At 46.2% G+C, this 24,292-nt stretch overlaps 1 protein-coding gene across 2 annotated transcripts in view; it reads left to right on the top strand.

Annotated features, from left to right (window-relative positions):
- Nucleotides 1-13,829: 13,829 nt before the first annotated feature.
- KLF15 (KLF transcription factor 15) overlaps nucleotides 13,830-24,292 on the top strand; it is a 42,678-nt gene continuing 32,215 nt past the window's right edge. Inside the window, exon 1 of one of the 2 annotated variants that reach the window (XM_085624424.1) lies at nucleotides 13,830-13,988. The gene's annotated coding sequence lies outside the window, so the exon portion shown is untranslated. Of the gene's footprint in view, nucleotides 13,989-14,801; nucleotides 14,919-24,292 lie in introns of those variants that run through there. The other variant, XM_085624425.1, reaches the window with a different exon arrangement.

Here is a 24,292-nt window from a genome sequence, read left to right as displayed (position 1 = left end):
AAATATTCTCCCGGCAAAGGATAACTTTCTATGCTAGATGTAATTGGAAATGATCAACGACCAGCTACTAAATTTACTATCCAGAGTGGGAACGGTTTAATTATAGTACTTTATTGTACAAGTTAGTACTGCAGCGTGAAACATAGAGAAGGCGATTTAGTAAAACGCCGTGGGTAATGGAAGTGCCATCATAAACCTTTTAACCCAGGATGATGTCACGGTCTAAACCCCACGGCCTTACCTTTGACCCTCAACACCCTCATGGCTGCCACTAATAAGGCACAAGAAGGGCAGGGAATAGAAGCTACAGAAAGTAAATATGTTTTATGGCCCTATTAATGGGTTACTTACCGTCAATCTTCATTAGTCCAAGTTATGGTTGTCTCATCGCAGTCCTTGTTCTATGAGCATTTTTAAAAATCCACAAACATTGATTACCTATTCATCCTCAACATAAAGACCCTCCAATATGGCTTCCTGCTTGCATCCTCTAGTTTCTTCCAAGACACTAAGGAAGAAGTCACCCCTCAGACTTCCTGTAATATCAAGAGTTGTTTGGCCTCTGAACCCCTCCCCACCCAAAACCAAACGTGTAGGACTGGCGGGAGGGAAGTTAGGACTCTGATGAGTAAGCCTTGACCCTGGATGCAGAATTAAAGGTATTTCTAAGAACACAAGTGGATTGGAATGCGGATATAGGGATCTAGCAGGTTCACTACGTCTCCTGGGTTTATGGAGGAAAGAATAGCCTGAAGAGAGATCATCTTGAAGGATTGTGAGGGATGTAGGAGGTCAAGCACTGGTCTTCTGCCCCAGGAACAGGATTGAACCTACTTCTGTGGGTGGGTCTGGGAGAATTGCATTAGTGTTCAATGTGTGCTATTCACCCCTTCATAGAACTTGCTGGTGACAAGTGAAAGGAGGAATTGAGATCAGATGAAAAACATTCTCTGAAGTACTTATATATCCAAGAGCCAGCTGTCTGAAATCAAGGAGTCCCAGGCATTGAAAACTATCTCTCTGCACTGAACTTTTGGGGAAAATGGGGATAAAGTGATGCTTTTGGTGATGGAAGGGTAGGTGCAGCACTTGGAATGAATCAGGACGTGTCCTTAAACTGACCCCCCCCCCCCCACCACTTCAGGCATGACTCCTTCATCGTTCATCCATTAAGAGTGGAGGTAGGACGAAAAGATTCCTAGATCCAAAATTCTGATGCCCTTACCCAGAGGACGCAGGGGCATCATCAACTTGCTGGTCCTCCATAGGCTTTTTTTACTAAACCCTCTAGCTGGGGACTAAACTGCATTGCTCCTATAAAAGGCAAATGCATGAGCAAAGGCTCTGGACTTCACCTGCCTTTCCAACGCGCATCTAAATATGTCGTCCATCTGCAATGGAGGATCCACTATTCGCTGTAGGGAATCCAATGGAATGTCCCAAGGAAGCACACCCGTTGCTCCATTTTGGATGTTGTCAAAGTAAACACGGTTCCCGCTTGCATTGGTTCTTCTTGTGTTTGCACAGCAGCACTAACACAAACTAAGTAAAAAAACTGAGTAGGATCGCTTCTTACCACCTCTTGCTTATAATTGACCATATCGGTGGGAGTGGCACCTTCAGAGATTATATCTTCTTGAGAGGAAAACCTGCCATCAAGAACTCAACCTTGACAACAGAAGGGAACTCCTCAGCAAAGTACTGTAAGGGAGAACACTTATTTGGAAACCCGAGAAAAGTATGACACTTGACTTCTTTCCAACCATGGGGAAAAGACTTGCAAACGTCACCATGCAGAGGCGGATTTTGAGGTTCCTTTCTTTTGTATCGAACAACAATTTTCTTTTCCTTCAACTGAGAAGTAGCCTCATGGAATAATTAAGTTGACTCTCAAATGCCAAAGAACTTCACCCACACAGACCCTGGAATTAAATGTCCCCTTCTTCTGTGGTTCTTCTGCATCCACATCAACCACAGGTTCCATCCTTGGAGTTTTTGGGAGTTGTGGGACCCTCCCTGGCCAGGAAGGCAGCAGGCACAGCCTGCTCCATTATCTGTTCAATACATCAATAAAAAGGAATGTTTCCAAGGGCAGAAGCCTGTTCACCTTGGCAGCAGAATTAGATCTGCCCCCTCCTCATTGCACCACTGGCCGAAGCATTCGCTTGGTTGCGGTGTAATTGCCAACAACAGCAAGAATGCGATACTCATGCCCACAAATCAGCTCAGCAGTTCCCGTGTTGACCTGTTCCCACCGGAACCAGGTATCATGCCTCACCCATGTCTTGCGAGACAGCAGCAATCTTATAAACAGGTGAAGGTGGCAATCTTGATACCAGTACCGAAACGATTAGACAGATACCCCAACTAACTTTTTTCAAAAGGGGATCATGGCAAGTGTCAGCCTGGACCACAATATCAATCCCTGAATACCTGCCCCAGTAAAATAAAACCTACATGGACCTTTTATACCAACTAAAGCATGGTCCTAAAATGGTCTCAGCCAGAGGAATGAGCATTTAAAGCATCCTTACCAGGAAGGACCAAGGAAGCAGGCCCTACAGTATAATTTAAATCAAAATATGAAATAAAGTTACCTGAATACCATGAGAATGGGCAAACTTGACGGTCTGCTAAGGCAGAAAACAAAACAGGATGTTTGAGAGGTGGCTTTCTCCTTTTGTGCCTTGAAGGGGGGAAGAGAAGGGGGTCCGAGGACGAAGCCATTTAGGAATGGTTTTACATTTAGCTTGGATAGACAAACAATGTCTGTGGATTGGGACACATTCTAATAAGGTAAGGCCTGGGATGATGAAGATGGATGATGGGGTAAGTTTAGATCCCTTCATGATTCTTGAGACTGGGTTGGCAAGTAGGGACGACTGGAATGTTTTGTTAGGAAGCAAAACTGATCCTGAAGCCCCATGATTTCAATATAAACATGGCAGGATAGTCTCCCTTAAAAAATTTCAAACAATACACTCCTTTCTTCGTATTTGGTGTGATCTATGTACGAAATACTTAGTATATACCACTATTGTCACCAGTAGATCTGGGATTCAACAGGGACTGCTTTGAAACTGAAAGACAAGCCATTGCAGAAAACTAGATCTTGTGTCGTGAATGGCGGTCTTTTCTGTCGTTTATTATGTGTAGACTTTGAACAAGGACGATTGACAGAGGGCAATCGGAGACGGGCTCGCATTGGTGTAAATACAGTGAGTCATCCACACTTGCCCGGGAAATAACATTTGGACCCAAGTTAGAACTGCAATGGCTACCACACATTAGTAGTGGAGCCCTAGGTGAGTATATCTCTTTACAACGAATGCACTACAATGCATTCCATTACAACGCGGTCGTTACAACAACCGCGTTATTACAACGCAAACATTACATCGCAAGTCGTTACAACGACTTGCTGTAGGGGCCGCGCTGGACTTAGGAATAGTATAATTTACTATTCCTACTCCAGTTTGTGCAACAGTAGGGAAGGCGTTGGATTAGAGATCCAATACCAGGGCGCCCCCTCCAGCAAGTCGGATTTGACAATGTGCAATCAAAACGAGGCCCACAGCCTCACCTTGCATATTCTACCAAGCTCAAAGGAGGCATAGATGCCCGGGCCAGCTTATTGTTTGATCCTGGGAGGCATTTCACCCCTTTTCACACATATTCATATGCTAATCACTACATGTGAGAATCTGTAGACTAAATTAGCATCCAGGAAATTCAGGCAGAGAATGTATAACTTTCTAAACTTTACTTCTCTTTAATAGTTGTTAAAAATTCAAATTCACCTTTGAATTGGATGTTCTAACTATTAACATTTGCTGTTTCATTGTCTTTTCTTTTCTCATTCCTGGGATACAGTATTAGTATTTTAATCTGCACTCTAGTTTCTCTTTGGGCCTGCCAGACTTCCTACTGTGAAAAAAATGGCTTTTGGTAACGAGTCACTGTTAACTTTCAATTTCTATATGTTCTACTTTTAACTGCTATGCACCCTGTCTTGTGGGCTACAATGCCTACCTAAGGAGTGACTTATTAATGTTTAAAAGGGAGGTTTTGATCTTTCAAAAGGATTTATTTTGTCTGGTCAGATTGCAGTTTTTACACTCCTACAATTAGGTTACAATAGTAGGACTGAAGCCATGTTTGCACTACCACTCCTTTAGTGCGTGGCAATAGGTGCTGCAGTCAACTAGTAGCATTTAACTTCCAGGCCCTGAGTACATTTTGTAACATACTCTATGGACTTATGGGCAAGTTAAATATACCAATTAGGAGTATGCCAGTTCAACCATGTTAAAAAGGGGAGCACATGCACTTTACTATAGGTTAGCTGGGGTAAAGTGCACAGAGTCTAAAGTCAGAAAAGATCTGAGGTCCATCAAAATAAAATCTGGGGTGACTACAAAAAAATGCACATTTCTTACAACCAAAAACAGTGAACAGGTCACAAAATTCTATGCCTGTATGTATTGTGCCTAAGGAAAATGCCGGATGTGAAATATCACAGAAATAGCGGAGCCATACCCTATTTAACTTTTGAATTCTGCAAAACAAATCAAATCAGTGCCAGGTGTACCAAAAAACAAACCAGATGTGGCTGCTGCTGCCCCTGGCTATCCCTATGGACATACATATTAACGGTGGACAAGCCAAGGAATGTCTGTCTGTCTGCCCCTTTTTATACTGATTGACTTTGTGTTAGGGTTGGGATTTAGCCCATTGGCTGCTTAGTTTCGGGCATCAGACTCTGGGCCTGATTTAGATCTTGGCGGACGGGTTACTCTGTCACAAAGGTGACGGATATCCCGTCCCCCAAAATATAAATCCCATTATATCCTATGGGATTTATATAAATCCCATTATATCCTATGGGATTTATATTTTGACGGATGGGATATCCGTCACCTTTGTGACAGAGTAACCCGTCCGCCAAGAACTAAATCAGGCCATCTGTGCGGACAGGAGGGTGTTTGACTTGATTTCATTCCTTCCCCTTGCCCTGGACCCCTTGACATTTGCTTCCTTATTTACTTCCCCCGTTCCCTCTGCTTTCTCTTCCTGACATTGACCATCCCAACATCTAGGGGACAGGACGGGAAAGGGAAAAATGTGATAGGGAGATAAGCCCATAACATCCTCACCCTCGCACACAAATACCACACTTGATTCCTTTCTGGCAAGAGCTGTGGGAGTTGTTGCCAGGGAAATAGACTTGGCTGAGTGATGGCTTTCAATGGGGCAAGGCGTTCCCTCCACCAACATGCTACCGATCCTGTGCCCTGAAATGGCTCAAAGAAAATATTAGAACCGCCCACCCCGCCTTGATGCCCTGCCGGGCTAAGTTTGCGCGTTATAAATTTATTTTCATTTCATTTCATTTCACTGAGCATTCAGAAGCTATAGGCAACACCAGCGTTGATCCTCATCAAGCTTTGTTGGTGAATCTTCAGATTATCTCATCACCTGAAGGAGGCCCGTCGGTGAAGAGGAAATGCCAGGCTAGGGCTACTGGGCGCGCCAAGGAAGGGGGCCTCTGAAATTAAGACCAAAGGGAAAGCGATTGGAAGAGCTATGGGCAGTATTGATCTCCCTGGGACAAGATACAGTATTTGTTCTGGGGCTCCAATGTGGGATCAGATGTTTGATCAGATGCTCGACAAATTTAAGGTATTAATTCAAACTTGCATAGTTCCCCGCATAGACAAAATAACAAGTCTTGAATCTACCGCCTCAAAACTCCTTAACTGTGGTTTTATTCCTAATATGGTAGCAGAGAATACAAGGAAACGTGGCACCGCGGCCCCCTCCTCACCGACAATGAAGGAGAGTCCTAGGGGTTCTGAGCCACTACATTCTGAGGACATTTAAACATCTGTGCAGGATGGGGCCCTTGGCTCGTTCGGCCAATGGAAACCAGTGCCACCAACCAAAACCATGGGATTATGGACAGCACCAAATCACAGTTTTTACCTCTTGGCTGCAAACATCACTTGTCTTAACCTTCCACCCGAATGGAACCCTTATGCTGTGGTTCTGGCTAACATACTATGTCTGTCTCAAGCTAAAGAAGAAACATATGTCAACCTTAAAAATAAAGTCTACCATTGGCTGAATAAAGATATGGACTTGGGTTTTGCAGAGTACAATGATGACTAATTGGTCAGAAGTGTGGTTTGGATTGGCTCCTCATGTAAGGACCTGTCCGGGGACCGGGTGGTTGTTAACTGCAGGAATCCGGCCCTTACTGAACGCCTCATTATGTCTCGTCCTGCAATGGGCTCTCTTTGGAACAACTGTATAATGGATCGACCACTAGGTTATTTCTATCGGCATGGTACTGGACCTCAGCCTGCTAGTAGAGGCTTGCTTTATGGGGCAACGACCTGATTCCAGCCTGCCAGGAGAGGCTTGCATCATAGGTCAGTGGCTCTTGAGGACAGGGCCCCTGTCCTATCTCTTCCCACCACTAATAGACTCAGTGCCCTATCCAGTGTGGAGGAATTTGACTGACTGGGGCCAGTGGATAGGGTAAAAGATGGAGCCGAGCCAATTAGGGACTCCTCAGCTTTAGTGGCCGACCTGCTGCCTCTCAGGTGATGCTAATATCCTGGAACATTGCGGGGTTGCGGTCTAAAGAGAAGAACCCAAATTTGTTTTCATTTATTGCTAAATATGCCATTATAGTGTTGCAGGAAACATGGACAATAGGGGAGATTACTTGGGATGGGTTTGAAACTTGTATTATTCCAGCAACATGCTCGGTGGGAGGGAGACCTGGGGGCAGGGGGGGGGGGGGCGGTGGCTGGCAGTTATGGTGCAAATCACTAAACTTTTTACAATTATCGCCATTATATGTAATCATTCAGGGATCCAGATATTATGGGATGTTCATTCTACTACTTTTAATCTTTAAGTGATTTTATAATGCGGTAGTGGAATTGGGCTGCCAAATCAGGGTGTTATTCAATGTTATTGGGACATTAAATCACAGAAGAGAGTAAGTTGGGTGGGATTTTGGCAATTGTGAGGTGTATTTTAATGCGAAAATTGGTTTATGCCATACTACCTCTGACCACTTTGCTGTGGCACCTCTGGTAGGGCCTGGTTTTGCGAAACAGATAACAGAGGGCGAACACTTTTGAATAGCCTGCTGGAATTGAACCTCTGCAATTTGGCCGAAATTGGGGGGAGCCAAGAACCATATATTCCGACTTTTATAGGCTGGGGACAAGGTACCACCATAGATTATGTTTTTTGATATAGGGATATGAATAAGTATGTAGTGGCTGCGGGCGTTATCTCCAGTGGATATAGAGACCATAACCCCATAGAAATGATCCTAAATCTGCCACCTGGGCAACAACCTGTCCTGCTGAAAGGAGTCATCAATCTGCCTGTAAAGGATAAAGGACTTAATTTAGGTAGAAGGAGATAGACATCCCCAGTTAAAACAAATCTGAGCCGGATTGTGGACCATCTTCTATCTGGAAATTGCTCATCCCTGGAGATCCTTACTTCTTTCGAAACAGTCAATAGCTACATTAAATCCTTATTTATATTCACACATAAATGCGTAAACACTGCCTGTAGGAAGCTGGCTCTTTATCTGGTATACCAATAACTGGTTATATCGTGTAAAGAGTCCAGAGATTGCCCCAGAAGTGTATAGGGCTCAATTGAAACCCAAAATGCTCTATTTGTGGCAGGGTGGTCGAGCAGCCTTAGTCCTAAAACAGAGGAGTGTAAGACATTTGGTATACACACAGTGACCAATAAATGTCACAAAACTCAAATAGGTGATCCACACCAAGTTTATAAAACTAAGCTTCTTTCAAGATTTATTTTAAGACTAAGATGTACTATCAAACGTAGGTATATTTTTCTGTGAAAATACTTCTCACTTTAAAAAGTGGACACAGGGCAGTTTTTCAGTTCGGCCATGTTAACCTATGGGAGGAAAACAAAAATGCAATTTTGAAGATAACTACACGACTTACAAATCCAGTCTTTGGGGTCTGTAGTCAACACCGGGCAAGGTTCAAGATAGCTGTGCACCACCAGTAGCACAGGGGCGGCCGGGTGCAGAGGTCCAATTCAGAGTCGGGTACCTGATGTTAACCAACGGAAACTGGAGGTGATCGAAGTTGCGCTGCTCACGGGTAAATAAAAGAGTGTCAGGGGTCAATCTCCAGGACTTAATGTAAGCACGGGGTGGTCACATGGCAGCACCAAACTTACACCCTCAGTCGCGCTGGGGCAGCTAGGTGCAGAGTGCCAACACAGCGCCGGCGCCCAATGCAAATCAATGAGGGAGATCGGTTTTGGAGAAAGGCTACAGTCTTGTGCCAGGAGGCTGAACGAAGAAAACTCACAGCTGCCCAGGTAAGTTCTGATGCTAGGTGACATAGGGACACCATTGGTCAAGTTCCCCATGGCCAGGGAATTTTGGTGCTGGAGTGTCCTTTTCCGTCGGGAACAGCTTACCGACCAGGTCGCGGCCAGAGGGTGTCTTTGGATTGAGGCTGCAGGCGTCAGGGTAGAGTCCAGCAGGGGTTAGCCCACTGTGGATTCTAGCTCAGGGTCGCTGGGGAACCTTCGCAGGACCTGTGGGCCACTTGAACCCGGACCATGGGCATCGGTGCAGAGGTAGGTCTGGAGCCTGTTTTGAGGTTCCTAGGGCAGAGCCCTTTGCTTTTAAAGTTGGTTTCCTCTTGGACAGGTCCGCGCTCCACAAGAGTTTCTTGATCTTTAGAGAAGGCAGGCAGTCCTTCCGGGATTTTGGAGGTTGCTGGAACTGTGGGACGAGTCGACTATTGTAGCAAGGGCGAAAGGCAGCAGACAGACGGGCAAGGCTGGCGCCAAGCCAGTCACTGGTCATTCTTCTTTCTTGCTGGTGCAGATCTTTGGAGCTCGGGCTTCATAGGTCGTCAGGAATCTGATTTCAGGGCCTGGGGTGCCACCTAAATACTGGATTTATGGGTGTTACAGGGGAGTGACAGGTAGAGATCTATGGGTTCCTTACCTGGGGTGACTACACCCTCTATTATGCCCTCCTCCTGTGGGAAGGGGGCATAGTCCTAGCCCTGATTGGATACGTCTCATCATCTTCAAGATGGTGGGCATTGAAAAATGTGCTTCACTTCGCCTCCAGCAACTGAGAGGTGAAGTTGGCATGGGAGGCACACCTCCTATTCTCACTTAGTTTTCCCGCTGGTTCTGCTAGCAGCAGAGGCTGGGTCGCATTAAAACGGCGGCAAGGCCTTTGAAGCTTCCCTCTCATGCACTGGGCATTCCTGGGGGGGAGGTGTGACACCTCATCTGAGGATGGACTTTGATTCTGCCTCAGAGAGCATGGGCTCTCAACCCAGGGGCCCAGAAACATGTCTGGTGGTGGCAGGCTGCCTTAAGCCATTCAGAGCCCAAACCAGGGTTGGTAGGTTTTCAGGGGGCATATTTTAATAAATCCAACACTGGCATCAGTGTGGGTTTATTAAGAGATTTGGTACCAAACACTCCTAGGTTCAGTGAAGCCATCATGGTGCTGGGGAACACGAGTTCTCAAGTTTCCAGCTCATGTACTCTCTATGGCTTCCCTGGCACTTACAATATTAAGAGTAGACTTAAATATTGTAGGGGCATATCTGCTCATGCAGATATGCCCACACCTGAAATATAGTGCACCCTGCCTTAGGACTTTGTAAGGCATCTAGAGGGGTGACTTACCCATATCTTAGGCAGTGCTGCTTTGAAATGGATCACAGCCAGTGTGTCATGTCCACTTTGTCAATTTTGTCTGCACCAAGGCATGCAGGCTGTAGTGGCAGTTTGCATGGCTTGGTTAGGGGTCCATAGGGGACCCTCTGCAGTCCCAATGCCCTAGCTACCATGGGTACAATTTACTAGGGACTTACAAGGGCGTCTGAAGTTGTGCCAATCGTGGTACGGTTTTAGAGAAAGAACACTGGTACTGGGAACATGGTTGCAGGGAACCAGTACTCTACAGTCAAAGTTACATCAAATGCCAGGCAAAATGTTTTGGGGATAGTGCAACAGTAACCCACTTTCGTACACTACCAGTCCAGGGTGGTTTGACAGGGAATGTAAGGTTGTAAACAAAAATCTGACGGATGCTCTAAATTCTAGGCCTAAAGACCAGGAAAACATACTTAAAATTAGACAGCACTGTAAGTGTGCAATTAAAAAGTGTAAGGCAGCCATTAAGGAAGAGAAAGGCCTTGTTACTTCCTACAAGGAAGAGGACCCTAAAAACGTCTGAGCAATTGTTAATGACAAACAGTATCCCACTCAAATATTACTCCCCAGAGCTGGACTGTCCATTTAAAGCATATTTACTCATATGAGAACCATATGCCCGTTGAGCTTGATGACATCTGTCCCTACTTCCCTTTACCATTTTGGTTGGATCTCGAGGAGGTAATAAAGGCTGTTATTATAGCCCCTCAAACAAAGCCCTGGGATCCGAAGGGGTTCCCATGGAGATGTATAAGGGCAACATTGATATGTGGGCGCCCATTATTACCACTGCATTGAATGCTGCAGCATCTGGCAGCAAGCCACTATTGTTCCAGTTTTCAAGAAGGGCCTTAGGCAGGATCCTCGCTGCTATAGGGCAATCTCACTCCTCGACTCTGTATTCAAGGTAGCTGGTCAGGTGATTCTTCACAGGGTGGAGGGCTGGGCCAACCAATATGGAGTACTGAGCAGGGCTCATTGTGATTTCCAGGAAGGCCTGGAAACACAGGAGCGATGCGGTAACCTGAATCTAATAGTGCGGAAATATACAATTGTGAAGGAATGCCCACTATACCTCGCTTTTATGGACCTGAGCAGTGCATTTGATAGCGTCAACTAATCCAAACTGGGCTCCATCCTTCCGCGGATTGGTAGCCCGCAGGATCTGCTTGGCTTCCTACGTGCAATGCACTGCGCGGTCTCTACCAGGATGAGGTTTGGCATAGATGGGAAATCCACCACCTTATTCTCCTTGGCACGAAGCATTCACCAAGGGTACATTTTGGCACCAATCATCTTTCTTTTATATATTAACAGCCTAGGGGGGTCATTAGGATGGCGGAAGGACCGCCAGCGCCGGGCCGACGGTGGCGATCCATCTGCCATCACACAGGAAATTCCCACCGCCGAATTAGGATGGCGGTGGGAATCCCAATCTGTCCCTGGTGGTCCTTTTCCGCCCGCCTTGCGGAACCAAAACACAGGCCAGCAGCACGGCACCGCCGTAGGGATTAGGAAATCCCTTTCCGAATGACTTTTCACGGCGGTCATCCCACCGTGAAAACACAGGCGAAGGCTGGATTCGGGGGCCTCTGAGTTGGGGGGGTGCACTGGGGGGAGGTACCCATGGTACCCCCTGAATTTCTCTGCACCGCATGGTGCCGGCCACGTAGTGCAGGGAAATACACAGCATGGCATTTTAGCATTGCGTACGGTGCTGCAGCCAGCATGTTAAATGCCCTGGATGCGCATCCTAATTGCAGTAGTGGGACCACCGCACATCTGGTGGGCGGTCCCAGCACCGCAACGATGGTGGGCGGACATCATAATGAGCCCCTAGATTCCTTTCGTATTGGTAACTGATACAATTTAGTCAGGATCAAGTTTAATCCTGTGTCGGAGTTATTATATGCTGATGATGCGGGCCTGCTCTCCCGCGCACCTAATGGGCTTCGGGACAAAATTGACAACTTTGTATCCTTTATGGATGAACTGGATTTAGATGGAAAACATCAATTACAACAAATCTATCACAATGCATGCTATTACATAGCATGCCATTACAATGTAAGTGCCATTACAACGCACTGCCATCACAACGCATGCCATTACAATGCATTTGCCATCACAACGAATGTTGTTGTAAAGGCATGAAAGGTAAAGGTATATGTGTTTTACATGTAAGTATAAGGTAAATATATATGGTTTAGGGTGGGTATGGGTTTTGGGGTGGGAAGGGTAATTTTAGGGTTCAGGTTGGGTATCGTTTTTGGGGTGGCAAGAGTAATTTTAGAGTCCAGGGTGGGTATGGGTTTTGGGGTGGCAAGGGTAATTTTAGGGTTTATGGTAGGTATGGGTTTTGGGGTGGCAAGGGTAATTTTAGGATTTTGGATTGGTATGGGTTTTAACAATTAATGTTTTTAACAATTTGAATGATGCTTGATTTTGTCCTTATCGCTCTACTAATTACCGTTTTATGGAGTTTATACAAAAAACAAATATGAAATTGCTGATGGTAGTGACACTGTATTTTAAAATATTTACCTGTGCACTTATGGTTATATCTTATAATCGAATAAAGAAAGAATTGATTGCCTTGTGTGATCCTTGGCTATGACTTTATTTCAGTTTATTTTTTTCATTCTCCTTCATTGTCGCATTTGAGAGAGCCTCGGTATACGTCACTTCAGAGCGGGCGCGGTCCGAGATGCTCTGCGGTTTATTATACTGCCTCTTGGTTCACTAACGGCCTCATCATCGGGGTGGGAGGGGTTCATGTATGTTTCAAGGTTCGTGTTCAGAAACTACCACCTGCACTAAAAGCTACTCAATGCACTGATACAATCTAACGTACTTTTAGGTATTACAAACATATAAAGTTTTTGTTTTTTAAATGTTGAAGTCTCGAGCCTATATAAAAATGGCGTCTGTTACGCATTATACATATCAAAGCGCTAAAATGCCTCCTCCGGGATGCTAAGCGCAACATAAATGCAATTACAATGTGAACATGTTTCTTGGCTTGGCTCGTCTTCAGGCTCCTGGAGCCGAGCCATTACTTTTCCCTGGCTCGCGCATCTCAAGGACACAGCACGAGAAGGAACGCCCCTGCCTTGCATATGCCTCGAAGCCCCGCCCTCCGCTTCTGCACACTGCTCGGCGTCTCCTCTGCGCCTTCTGGGGCACATGGCAGAAAAACAAGAGAGCACGTGCCTTTCCTGTGGGGCAGATGGGGCGCTGTGGGGCCGCCTGGGCCTGCCAGCAGCTTACTACAACCTTTACTACTCCTCCGTCTAAGACACGCCCTGGATCATCTCACGCGAGACTGACTCCGTTCTAGCCCTGCCATACAGTCACCACAGTTCCACTTTTTCCAGTATAGCCGGTATATGGTCGTGTCTATAGCCCTAAAGCCCCAGCAAGCCTGGAGTATGACTGATCCTTCATAGTCCCTTTAGGAGTAGCGTGCTACTAACCAAAATGCAATTGCAGTATAACTCCGGCCTATATGAGTTTTTTGGGGTGTTTCTCTGTTTTCTTATACCCCGCTAAAGGCCGTGAATAACCAGCATGGTTATATAGTCGTCCGTGCGCCTTACTTGTGACTTACTCCGTCCCAGCTCTATCGGCCTTCCAAAAACATCAGCCTGTCAAAATTCCCCCTGTGTCCGTGTAAGGTAGTGCAGCCTGTACACCATTCTGTTGTTTTAGGAATGCAACTCGCTCGGACCCATCCCTACGAGCCTTATCAAATCGCCAACCTGCTTGGATACCTCTCAGTTTCCCCACATGCGCCACGATGCCATAATAACAATGGCGGCTAGCGCTATACATCGTATAGCATGCATGCCACGGAGCCAGGAATTCCTGCCGCTTGTTTTGCTTCCACATCAGGAGAAAGGAGGGGGCGGAGGAGGGAGGCCTGGCAGCTCCTTCCATTGACGACAAAGAAGCAAGCCAGGCCCCCTTGAAGACCTGTCCAATCAGGAGGCGCGGCTTGGTCGAGCCCTCCGCGAGCCCCCGCCTGCTTTTACTTTTATAACCCACGGGTGGGTCATGTGACGGGCACATAGTAGCAGTGGCAGCCGCAGGACGCGCAGCGCCGTCAAGTTCAAGGGCAGCTGGTGCAGCGCAGACGCGCTGCGGGGACACAGCCAACTGGGATTGGTTTTTATTTTTTAAATAACATTTTTGGAATCGTTTTGTTGCTGAGAAATCAGGTAGGAAGTGAAACCGGACCTGCTTTTGATGTATCACTGCAAAAGAAAACAGTTTTTGCAGGCGCAGCCTGTGGGCATATGGCAGCGTGCTGTTTACATGTTCCTGCTGGGTGGTAGGGGGTACTTGAGGCGGGGGGAGGAGGCTGGTAAAGTGGCAGCAGTGGGATTGGGCTGCTGGTCTCTCGTTGATTAACATGCATGATTATTCTAACTGCATATGATATTTTGTGTTTACTTGCCACCATGTCATATAGATATATTGGCCAGAGCTCTGTCTATGGGGCTCTTGTGCAGCTATTTGTAGAATGATAAGATGCATTTTATGTATTTCTGAATTATTTCGCTGCCTGCCTGATGGTACTTCGGAAGTTTACGCTGTTTATTTTGCAGTAAGTGGCAGTTGTAGCTACTTTCCCCCTGCATGCCAGCGTGGGGTGATTACGCATCGTGGGGTGATTACGCATGCTTACGAACGCAGATGGCCATATGTTACAGAGCTCGATCCGTGGCGGGGCGGGGAGCGGAGCACGGGGGCGGGTGTGGACCTTAGGCGCAGCTCTGAGGTACCATGGAGCCTTTTAGAACATGCCCTGCCTGTGCTGTACATGGTGACGTGTTGCTGAATCCGCGGTGCGGTTCATGCGTACTTTTATCGTCTTCGGGCGGGTTGATGTCCGCTGCCTTTGATGCACAGACGCCAGATCGCTGCTGGGACGGCAGGGAGGCCCCCCGTCGGTGTGTGCCCAGCCTCCAGAGAGTGCTCTCTCGGGTATTTTCTGGTGCACGGGCTGTGTGCGCAGTGTGTGCGTCGTGGTGTTCATTCCAGGCCTGGCTGGCAGAGGCGCTCGGCGGTGGCTGGGACGCCGCGTCCCCTCTCCCGCTCCACATAGACCCGGGCACAGCATCAGAGACTCTTAGGGAAACCTGAAGGTAGTTTTTTTTCTTGAAGAGTAATATATTAGCAGACCCTGTCCGAACATTGTTACTAATTTTGATGGTTGATTTTTCAAATGTTAGTTAGACTAATCTCAGTGTGCACATGTACACAGCTATTAATGGAATAATTCAGTATTCAGATCTATGATTACCATATTTTACACACACACGCACTATATTGTAAAGAGGGTACGGTACTGAGGTCTCGCGGCGGGAGTGCTGCCACCCAAGAGGGGCTACTTTCCTATAGTGAGCCTTCCCCAGGGAGCCGGTGACATCAGAAGCTCGCCCTGGCATTCCCCATCTGTTCGCTGCCATCTGTTGGAAGCTCTCATAACCGAAAGACAGATTTTACCTAAAACGGAAATACACAATTTGCAAAAAAAAAAGAAAGAAAATGCGAATAAGTACTTTTCCGACTCACGTGGGGTCGGGTTGGAGCGGCGTCAATCCCGGTTGCTCACTTTACTTTCCCTCGCTCTCTTCTCTACATTCTTTTGGTTGTCGTCCCTCCCTTACCTCTCCTATTTCATTCCTTCTCTTTCACCCTTATCATCCTCTCACACCCTCTCTTTTCCCTCCTCCCACGATTAAAATTCTCCCTCACCGCTATGTGTATTTTCGCTGGGGACCTCTCGGCGCTTTCTTTCTTCCTTTCCACTCCTCTTTCTCTTTCAGCCCTTCCCAGCTTCTCTCTTTCTATTTCTCTCTGGTGTTTTTTTTCTCCCCTCCTCCTCTTACCCTCTCCTACCTCCTCCGAATTTCCTTCAGTCTAGTCTCTCTCCCGATCTCTTTCTCAGATCCCCCCTACTTCTCCATTCATTTCTTCCTCGCTCTCTCTTTATCACTCTCTCTCTCTATTTGCCCCCTTTCTCTCTCCCCCCTCCACTCCCACTTATTTCTCTCCATAATATGAATCCCTCTGCTGTCACTCCCATTTATATCTCTGTATATGTTTTCCCCGATGCTCTTGTTCTCTCTGTTCACTTGCACCCCCTCTTCTCTCCACTCACACCCTCTCTCTACTCCCCTTTTCCTCCCCCTTTCACTCTCCCGCTCTGTTTTGATCACAACGCTGGGAGCTCGGCAGCCGGGGTTACTGTCGGCCATCCCGCCCATTCCGCCTCTGGGGCCGAGGAGAGGGAAGCTCCCGCACCGGAGCATTCAACAACACGCAGTACCCCCTGCCGGCCACTAGGGGCAGAGTTCCGCTTCCCCCGCCTGCTGGCACTGACCTTAACCCCTGCGTGGGCAGGCTGGGCTTTTCAGGGGCAGTGAGAGGGCAGGAAGGCGCTGCTCCCTCTTCCTGCCCTGTCTCGCGACGAAGTGGGAACACGCACAAGTGTCAAGTTCGGGAGAGGGAGGAACAGTGTTTTCGTAGTTTAGTTATTGACGCCGAAGCATAGTCACGAGTTCTAATCTCAGCTTGATCAAATAGTGTGATCCTGGGCATATCACGCGCCACTGTTCTTTTAGCTACACAACAGCTTTCTCTTAAACTAACAGTTGACATGAAATCGGATCAGGACATTTGACTCAACCACGATAAAGCCAATAGAACTGACTTGAATTAGTCCAGACTAAAACAGTAAAGTCGTTTGCTGCTGTGAAAAGGAATACAAAAACGGTTAGTTTCTGCATAGGCTGCTGCTATTAGATGCATAATGTAATGTGCCAAGATTCTGAGTTATTTTAAGATATACAATAGTTCCTTTGCGATTGTATTGCAATGCAAGAACTTCATAGGACGGTCAATGGTACCTAAACAAAACCAAGCATTTGCAATGCAAGAACTCAATTGGACGCGTAATGGTACCTAAACAAATACAGTGAGATGAGAGAGAAACACTCCACTGATGCAGCCGTAGCTCTCGCTATGGATAGTTTAAAGAATTTGCAACAATAGGGAAAAACAGGACTGGATGTGTACGTAATACCTGGCGTAGGAAAATTTAACCCAACACCTTGCCTAAAGGCCTTCTTGCTGTTTGGACTAGAAAGATATTGCATAATGTTTGCTTCTGTGTCTTTATTACAGCTATAATTAGAGGGGATTAACTGAGGAGAATTAGTACCATTAAAAAGACTAAAAGCGTCTGCCCAAAGCCAGAATGAGTGCGTCCCACTGGCTTTTGATGTCTGTGATTCACCACAGTGGCCCGAAACAAACGAAACATATACAAAGTACTTTGATCATTTTTGATCAGGGAACAGGTTCAAATGGTTGTGTGTGAGTCCCCTGCAACAAGTGTGATTTGTCCCACATCCTGAACAGAAGCTTCCTCTTCTTGTCCTGAAGAAGACCCGATAACAAATAACTTTATTGGTCGAAACATCAATGTACTACCCTGTTGGCTGGAAATTCCAGTAGTATTCAACCTGTAGTTAACAATTATTGAGTCATTGGTTTTGAGTGGCATACTACTTGGTTTTAATGCAATATGGTTTAACAACAATCAATTCTGTTAATTCCTCTACAGATGAGTGATACATTCTGTGCCCACTATCTTTAGAAGTTTAAATGTACCACTTTAGAGAAAGGTTTGAGGTTACATTGGTTTGTGAAAATGAAGATTGGTCCAGTTGTCCCTCTGACAACCCTCTCCTGCAGGGCTTTAATTAAGGATGAAAAAAGTGGGTGGGTCGCTAAAAGGTGTGTGGCCTGTGCAATTAAGGGCGTGGCTTAAACATGTAAACAACATTTCTGTGATTCCCTGTGTGTGCCACTCAACCAGTATTGTGTTTCATCTCTGAGGTTTCTGTTACTGCACCCAGATATATAACAAAACAACTGACAAACACCTGAAACCAGCCAGGCTTCGTCAATGTTTGTTAGGTGTTATAAATAAATGAACAACAACAATGATTTTGTTGTAAATAATTTACACTGAAAATGTTTCAATTCTGAAACTGTGAGACTGGGCAAGGGGTTGTGTTATTCATAGAATCTCGGTCACTCCTGTGATGTTCACTCTGTGCCAGACATGTATGCCCGTTTTTCCCTCTGCATTACCTTCATCTGCATTTGTTACACCTCATCTCTCTCTTCTTCAGCACTCTCTTCTCACTCTGTCCTGAATGAACCTCCTCGCCTCTCCTTCACTTCAACATCCCCCCATATATGCTCTGCACCCACTCGCTCACCAATAACCACTGAATTGTCTTTTACCTCGTCAATATTCTGACAATTGTGCACCTCCTTCACACACATTTGCACCGAATCACAATTGCAACTGTAATCCGTGGCTCTGTGTGCTCTGCAGAGAAGCCAAGGATTGGATGTGCATGTACTCTGAATCCCTTTGGACCCACTGACGGGCACAGTGAGAAACTCGCACTGCGTTCTGCCTCCGCTCCAGAGTCCTCAATGTGGTCCGTTATAAACACCTGGAGACGACTCGGTTCAAGTACACACTATGTAACAGTAAAGTTCTAAACAAAAAACAGAGAAAAACAACATCTTGGAAATTGCACACTCTCCTGGGGAAGCGGGATCCAGAAACACGTGTGAAACATAAACAGGAACCGAATCTCGGCCGTGCTTTACACTCTCGCTTTTCACACTCATCGTTCAGTGCTGGTTTTGCCAGTAGAGTTAAGGACATGAACATAGAGCCAGACAGGGGTCCCTGTCTTTGCCCGGTATTTTGGGTCGGAGACCCAGAGAAAGCCCTGCTCTCCGGCCCACACAAACATACATCTTTGAACAACCCAGATAAAGTTACACGCATCTCAGGCCCAGAGCACTGCATTATGGGTGAATATCCGGCTAGTGATTCAGTTACTACAAAATAAAAGTGCACTGGCCGGGCCAGAGATAACCAGCCTATGACCTCAGTGAAAAGAAGGTTTACTCCTTCAGCACACCTACTTGTGCACATAAAGAAACACAAAGCTCTTCTGAATCAAACACATTTACTTTCCCATTAGCGAACATGACCTGATGGTAAATTAGACATTTAACATCTCTACTAACCAAAGGCAACCAAATAAATACGCAGAGCTATTTAATGTGCACCACAGCAACATATGAAAAAGGTGGCCAAACCAGGAAAGAACTACAGTGACATAACAAGCATTGGCAAAGCAAGTAGGTCTCGCCTGCGAAAGCAATTGGCTTTGCCAATGTTTTGTAGCCATGCTGTTCGGCAGCACAGATGATTTGCAGTGTGGCTATAACTAATTTTAACAAGCATTGGCATAGCCAATAGGTCTCGCCTTTGGGACCTTATAAGTATTTAGCCATGCAACAGTTGATGTTGTTGCACAAAGTATATTGTACTGCATAAGTAAATGCTTATAAGGCCCCAAAAGCGAGACCTATTGGCTATGCCAATGCTTGTTACTTTTACTAATGGGAAGGGACGTTTTGAGGCAGGTTCACCAAATTGTGTAAGAATAGTTAGGGGGTAATTCTATAGTACAACTTCCCAGAAAACGTTTGTGAAACGGCCCATTCACACAAGTGTCATTCTTTACAATTGTGCACGTACTTCGCAACGTTGTAAATGTTTTGAATAATATGCTGTCTCAACTTTAAAAGAAACATTATGAAAAGGAGACATACTCACACTCAAAATAAGCCTCTTGCACCTGCAGACACATTATTCACAGTACAGATGGGTAATTGATGCTATTTAAGGCTTGCATGGCTTTAAAATATACTGCTTTGGTACAGAGAACGGTGAAAAAAGGGTGTTTTCGTCGTTTGACTGGCTTCCAATTTCAGTGCAGAGGGTGAGAAAATTGAATCGGACGTGGCTTGTTTAACAGCGCCACCCCATGGTACTTACAATCTTTGTTTTGAAAGTGAAAGAAACAAAATTTCACTTAGCAAACAGAAAAAACAAGCAGGAAGTGGGATAAGGGAGGGGGTGGCAAATGGTGAGCACTTTCACGGCCGCTTTGATGTTCTCAGTGGCCGCGCGGCTCACTGAGAACATCAAAGCGGCCGCGAAAGTGATCACGCAGGCTGCCAAATGGTGCGCGCGCCCAGCGCACATGCACTGTACCTGGAGGCCTGAAAAGCCACTAGTCTGCACTTCCAAATCTCGCGTACTAAAACTCTTGCCAGAGCAGTGCTAAAGCGCTGGCTCAGGCGAGACTTAAAAAGCATTCTGAGGCAGCCAGGGCTAATGTTTTTTAACCCCTTCGCCGCGGCACGAATTCCGCCGCGGCGCTGGGGGGTTTGGGATCAGCGCGGCGCCGCCATGCTTATGACGGAACCACTCCGTCATGAGTCACGGGCGAGCTGTGCTCATGACGGAGTGGTTCCGTCACGACTCCGCCCATTTGCATTGTTCGCCCGCACAGGCGGGGAATCAGTGCCGCGAGGGCGGAGCGGCCGCCAACGGCCGCAGCATGACGGAACCACTCCGTCATGAGCACACGGCGCCCGTGGCTCATGACGGAGTGGTTCCGTCATGAGCAGGGAAGGGACTAAAGAAAAGTGCAGTAGCACAGGACAAATCATAGTCTTTTTTTTATCATTCTTTTAGCCATGCTGCACAGCAGACAGATTGTTATATAGCATGGCTACAAATCATTGCCAGCCTCTGAAATGCCTCTGCTGTATAGAATGAAAAAAGGCAATGACAGAGCCAATAGTCTCAAAGGCAAGACCTATTGGTGTTGCCAGTGCTTGATAGGCCTCGGCACAACACCCTTGTGATTCTGAGCAAATCAGTTAATGTCCACATGTGTGAAAAAATATGACATTTAGCAAAGTTTTCTATCACACCAGGAAAGCAGTTGGGCCCAGGTCTCATTTGGAAGGAGATTACATCTGTTGTCACAATAAATGCAGATAACATCTGTTGTCAGTATAAACACCCATTTGAACGGAGAAAAGGGCTTCTTTGAAGTGTGTGGCATAGAAAAACATAGCTGCAACTGGCAAGAGATTCAACAAGAACAACAGGGAGGAAGAAAAAATAAAAGTAATACCTCAAATACAGCGCTATTTGCGGAAGGATGGCAATCAACCTGAATCAATCAGGGCTTGGTCCATGCTCCAGCTTAAAGAAGAGCAAGTGAAGCTAACATGCACTGGCCAATTAGAGGGCAGCAAATAAGAGTGATAGTGAAGCTAACAAATGTTAACCAATGAGCGGGCTGCAATGTTTCTAGCAAATTAGAGCACACGTAGCACGTGCGCTGTTGCGGGCGAGGCCTAAAAATGACAGATGGCTGTGCAAATGCTTTTAACATGAGATGAGGTGAGATGACTTCTACTGCAAGGGCTCCATTGCAGCCATTTACAGAGGTTTGCCACAACACTGGGTAAAGTTACTGCAGGGGCATCTGACTGTATTGACTCTTATGGAATGTACTGTCAGAGATGCCAAGTTGCTCTTTGTCATGTGTAACACCCTCAGTCAGACCTGGCTTTTTAGGTAAGAGCACTTTGTATACCAGAAATTCAGAGAGAATGTATAAGTGCCAAAATGCAAAGTGCTGCACGCTCAAACACCAGGACTGGCTGAAGGCCCACAGGTGATGAAGCCGAGTGCCCAGCTTTCAGCAGGCCCATGTCATGGAGGAGTCCATTAACCAGAGATGCTTGTTTGCAGTGGCTTGTGGGCTCGTGCTTATAATGAGGGACGGAAACTCCACGGTCCATGCTAAGTACTGGAGGTGGGATCAACAACACAACTGGTTTAATGACCAGTCCATAGCTATGGACTGGACTGTACTTTATCATTGTGACTTGACTCATTGATGCCACAAAGTCAGCATCAGGCATCGACTGTGCAAAACCTTTGGCGAAATGTCAAATACATATCTGCACATCAGCACACACTTGGCTAACTAGTCCTGGCTTGTTTAACGAAGAGCTTAGGCACCGGGCAACCTACAGAGAATCATTTATAGAACGTCCCACTGTATCAACCTGTGCCAAGTGGGTACACCCCTTGGCACCATGAAAAGCTTGCACAAGGGCAAGCAAGCTTTTTGGCTGGTGCTGGCAGCTAGACGCTGGCACACTGATGTACAATGATAGTGTATTTGGCAAAGGCATGCACAACTGCAGCAAATGCAAAACCCAAGCATGTGCACACAGTTGCCTAAGTTGCTGAGGTGTTTTTAGGTTTTTGCCTAGGCAGCGCTTGTGCTGTCTCTTCGAGACATGCTATGTCTAGGATATGGGCTGAAAAAACACTCATCTTTTTCACTGGTTCCTGTTCCTGTCCTTTAGAAATGTTGGGTTTTCATTGGTGAATACACTTAGTAGTCCCTCCTTTTGGATTTTTGTATCCTCCCATGAGGACTGACCCTATTACATGTGCTGTTACGCTTTCAGGTTATTTACCATACCTTGTGGCACTCTTTTTTTGGTTGACTTTTTCTTTTGGAGCTAACACACACGGCATTTGCATGTCTTTTGCTCATCAGACCTAAAGACACCTGCTCTGTGCACTTCCCCCACCTGCTCCGTGCACTTCCTCCTCCCATCTGCCTGTTTTTTGTAGAGCCGGAATTCACCCACTCCTGTAACTATAATTATATTTGTCTTGTCCGGCATTTGCATGTCTTTGATTTTTGCTCATCAGACGCCGATCCATTTCTTGTCTATTTATTGACTTTTGTGACAATGGCGGCACGCCACATTTTAGCTTTAAACATCTAAAGCCAAATCGCGGTGTTCTGCCATTGTTAAAAAAGTCAATAAATAAAAAAAACAAAGATGGGTGGATGCCACATTTCTTTTCTATTTAGTTACTTTTCTAGCAATTGTGGCACACTGCATGATACTTTTCAACATATTAAGCTAAAGCACGGCGTGCTGCGATTGCTACAATAGTAAATAAATAGAAAAAATACAGCGGCCGCACACTGTTTTTTTATTTATTTATTGACTTTTGTGGCAATAGTGGCACGCCACGCTTTTCCTTCAAACATCTAAAGTGTGGCGTGCCGCCATTGCCACAAAAGTCAATAAATAAAAAAACAAACGCGGTTGGATGCCACAGTTCTTTTCCATTTGCAAAGCCAAAAGCTCTGCATTTAACTAATTCTAGACCTATTGCATTGCAAATGCTTGTTCTTTTTCTTGTGTGCTTTAAGGCAAGGCTGCGACTCAGAAAGTCCTCACTCCTAATTTATTGCTACCAAATAGTCACTTGCCATGTGTCAGCCGAATGACACTTAAAAAAATTCCTGGTTTTTTTTCCAACAATATTCTGCTGTTTGGCATGGTTTTTCATTCCATACAAGTATTTAAAAAGGAAAAACACTCCAAAATTCTGTTGGTCAAAAAATTAAGCCTGGTTGAATGAGTCACTTATGACATGGGGTTCACTTTGCAGCTCTGGAGACCTCAAGGGGGTTTCCAATGACTGCCTCCTAAAAGAACCTTTCAAAACAAAGAGCCTGATTCAGAAAGATTTTGCTAGGAGTAAATGTGACTTACTCAAGTAGTAATCCCAGCATACTCTTGAATTCCTGAAGTATTCCTTGCTTACTCCTGGAAATCATGACAAGTTTGGCGGATTAAGGCCACCCTCCAAAAAGAGGTGGATGTCCTATTCGCCAAATTTGCAGTTCGCAGTTCACACACTCTAAAGTCATAAAAAGCACCATGTTTGCATTGGTGAAGCCGCCGATGTCCCCGCCTTCCAGAAACCTTTGAGCGACGGCCTCGTTGCCATTGGTCAATTTATGTTCAGTTAGGTTCAGTTAGGTTCGACATATATTCTGCAGTGGTGGCACCTCAGCTACGGCAGAGGAGCGTCGCCCCAATGCTTCCTGCAGTGAAAACAAAAGGAAAAATAAAATGATAATAATTTGACCTTATTATCATGTTATTTGTTTCTGCTGCGGCTCCTTGGTGGGGTGGGCAGATCTGCTCTGCTCTTAGAGCAGGGGGAGGACTGGAGGGCCCTTTCCAGCCGGCCAAACATTCATGTGCACTTTGCATGTTCTCGAGAACATGCCCAGAATCCCATTCCCTAGCTGAGTGCTGAACCACGGCGCTCAGACCAATCACACAATCACAACGCTGCATTGCAGCGTTGTGCTTGGCTATGAGGAGCTTGGGGGCCTGGATGCTTCCTGCTTGCACAGAAGAAGCCAGGAAGTGGACGAGAGAGGACGGAGGAGAGGTGGCAGCCGGCTGGCCGACTGGCCGGTAAGTGATTTTCTTTTTTTAACCCCCAAGCCCTCCTCCCCCTCTTCCCTGCTCCCCGCCCAACTGCTGCTTCCTGGGAGCACCTGCCACCGATGTTCTGAAATAAATTTTTTCTGTTTGGGACTGTCGGGAGAAGCCCGGTGGTCCTTGACAAAAAGCCAAAGAAGTGACCACGTTCGACACAGACTCATAGAAAACTCCTAATGTGTTAGGGCTATTTGTTTTTTTCTTTTTCAAT

The sequence above is a fragment of the Triturus cristatus genome, chromosome 9 (assembly GCF_964204655.1).
Source record: "Triturus cristatus chromosome 9, aTriCri1.1, whole genome shotgun sequence".
Lineage (NCBI taxonomy): Eukaryota > Metazoa > Chordata > Amphibia > Caudata > Salamandridae > Triturus > Triturus cristatus.
The sequence above is the reverse complement of the archived record's forward strand: the minus strand, read 5'-3'. Positions and strand labels throughout refer to the sequence as shown.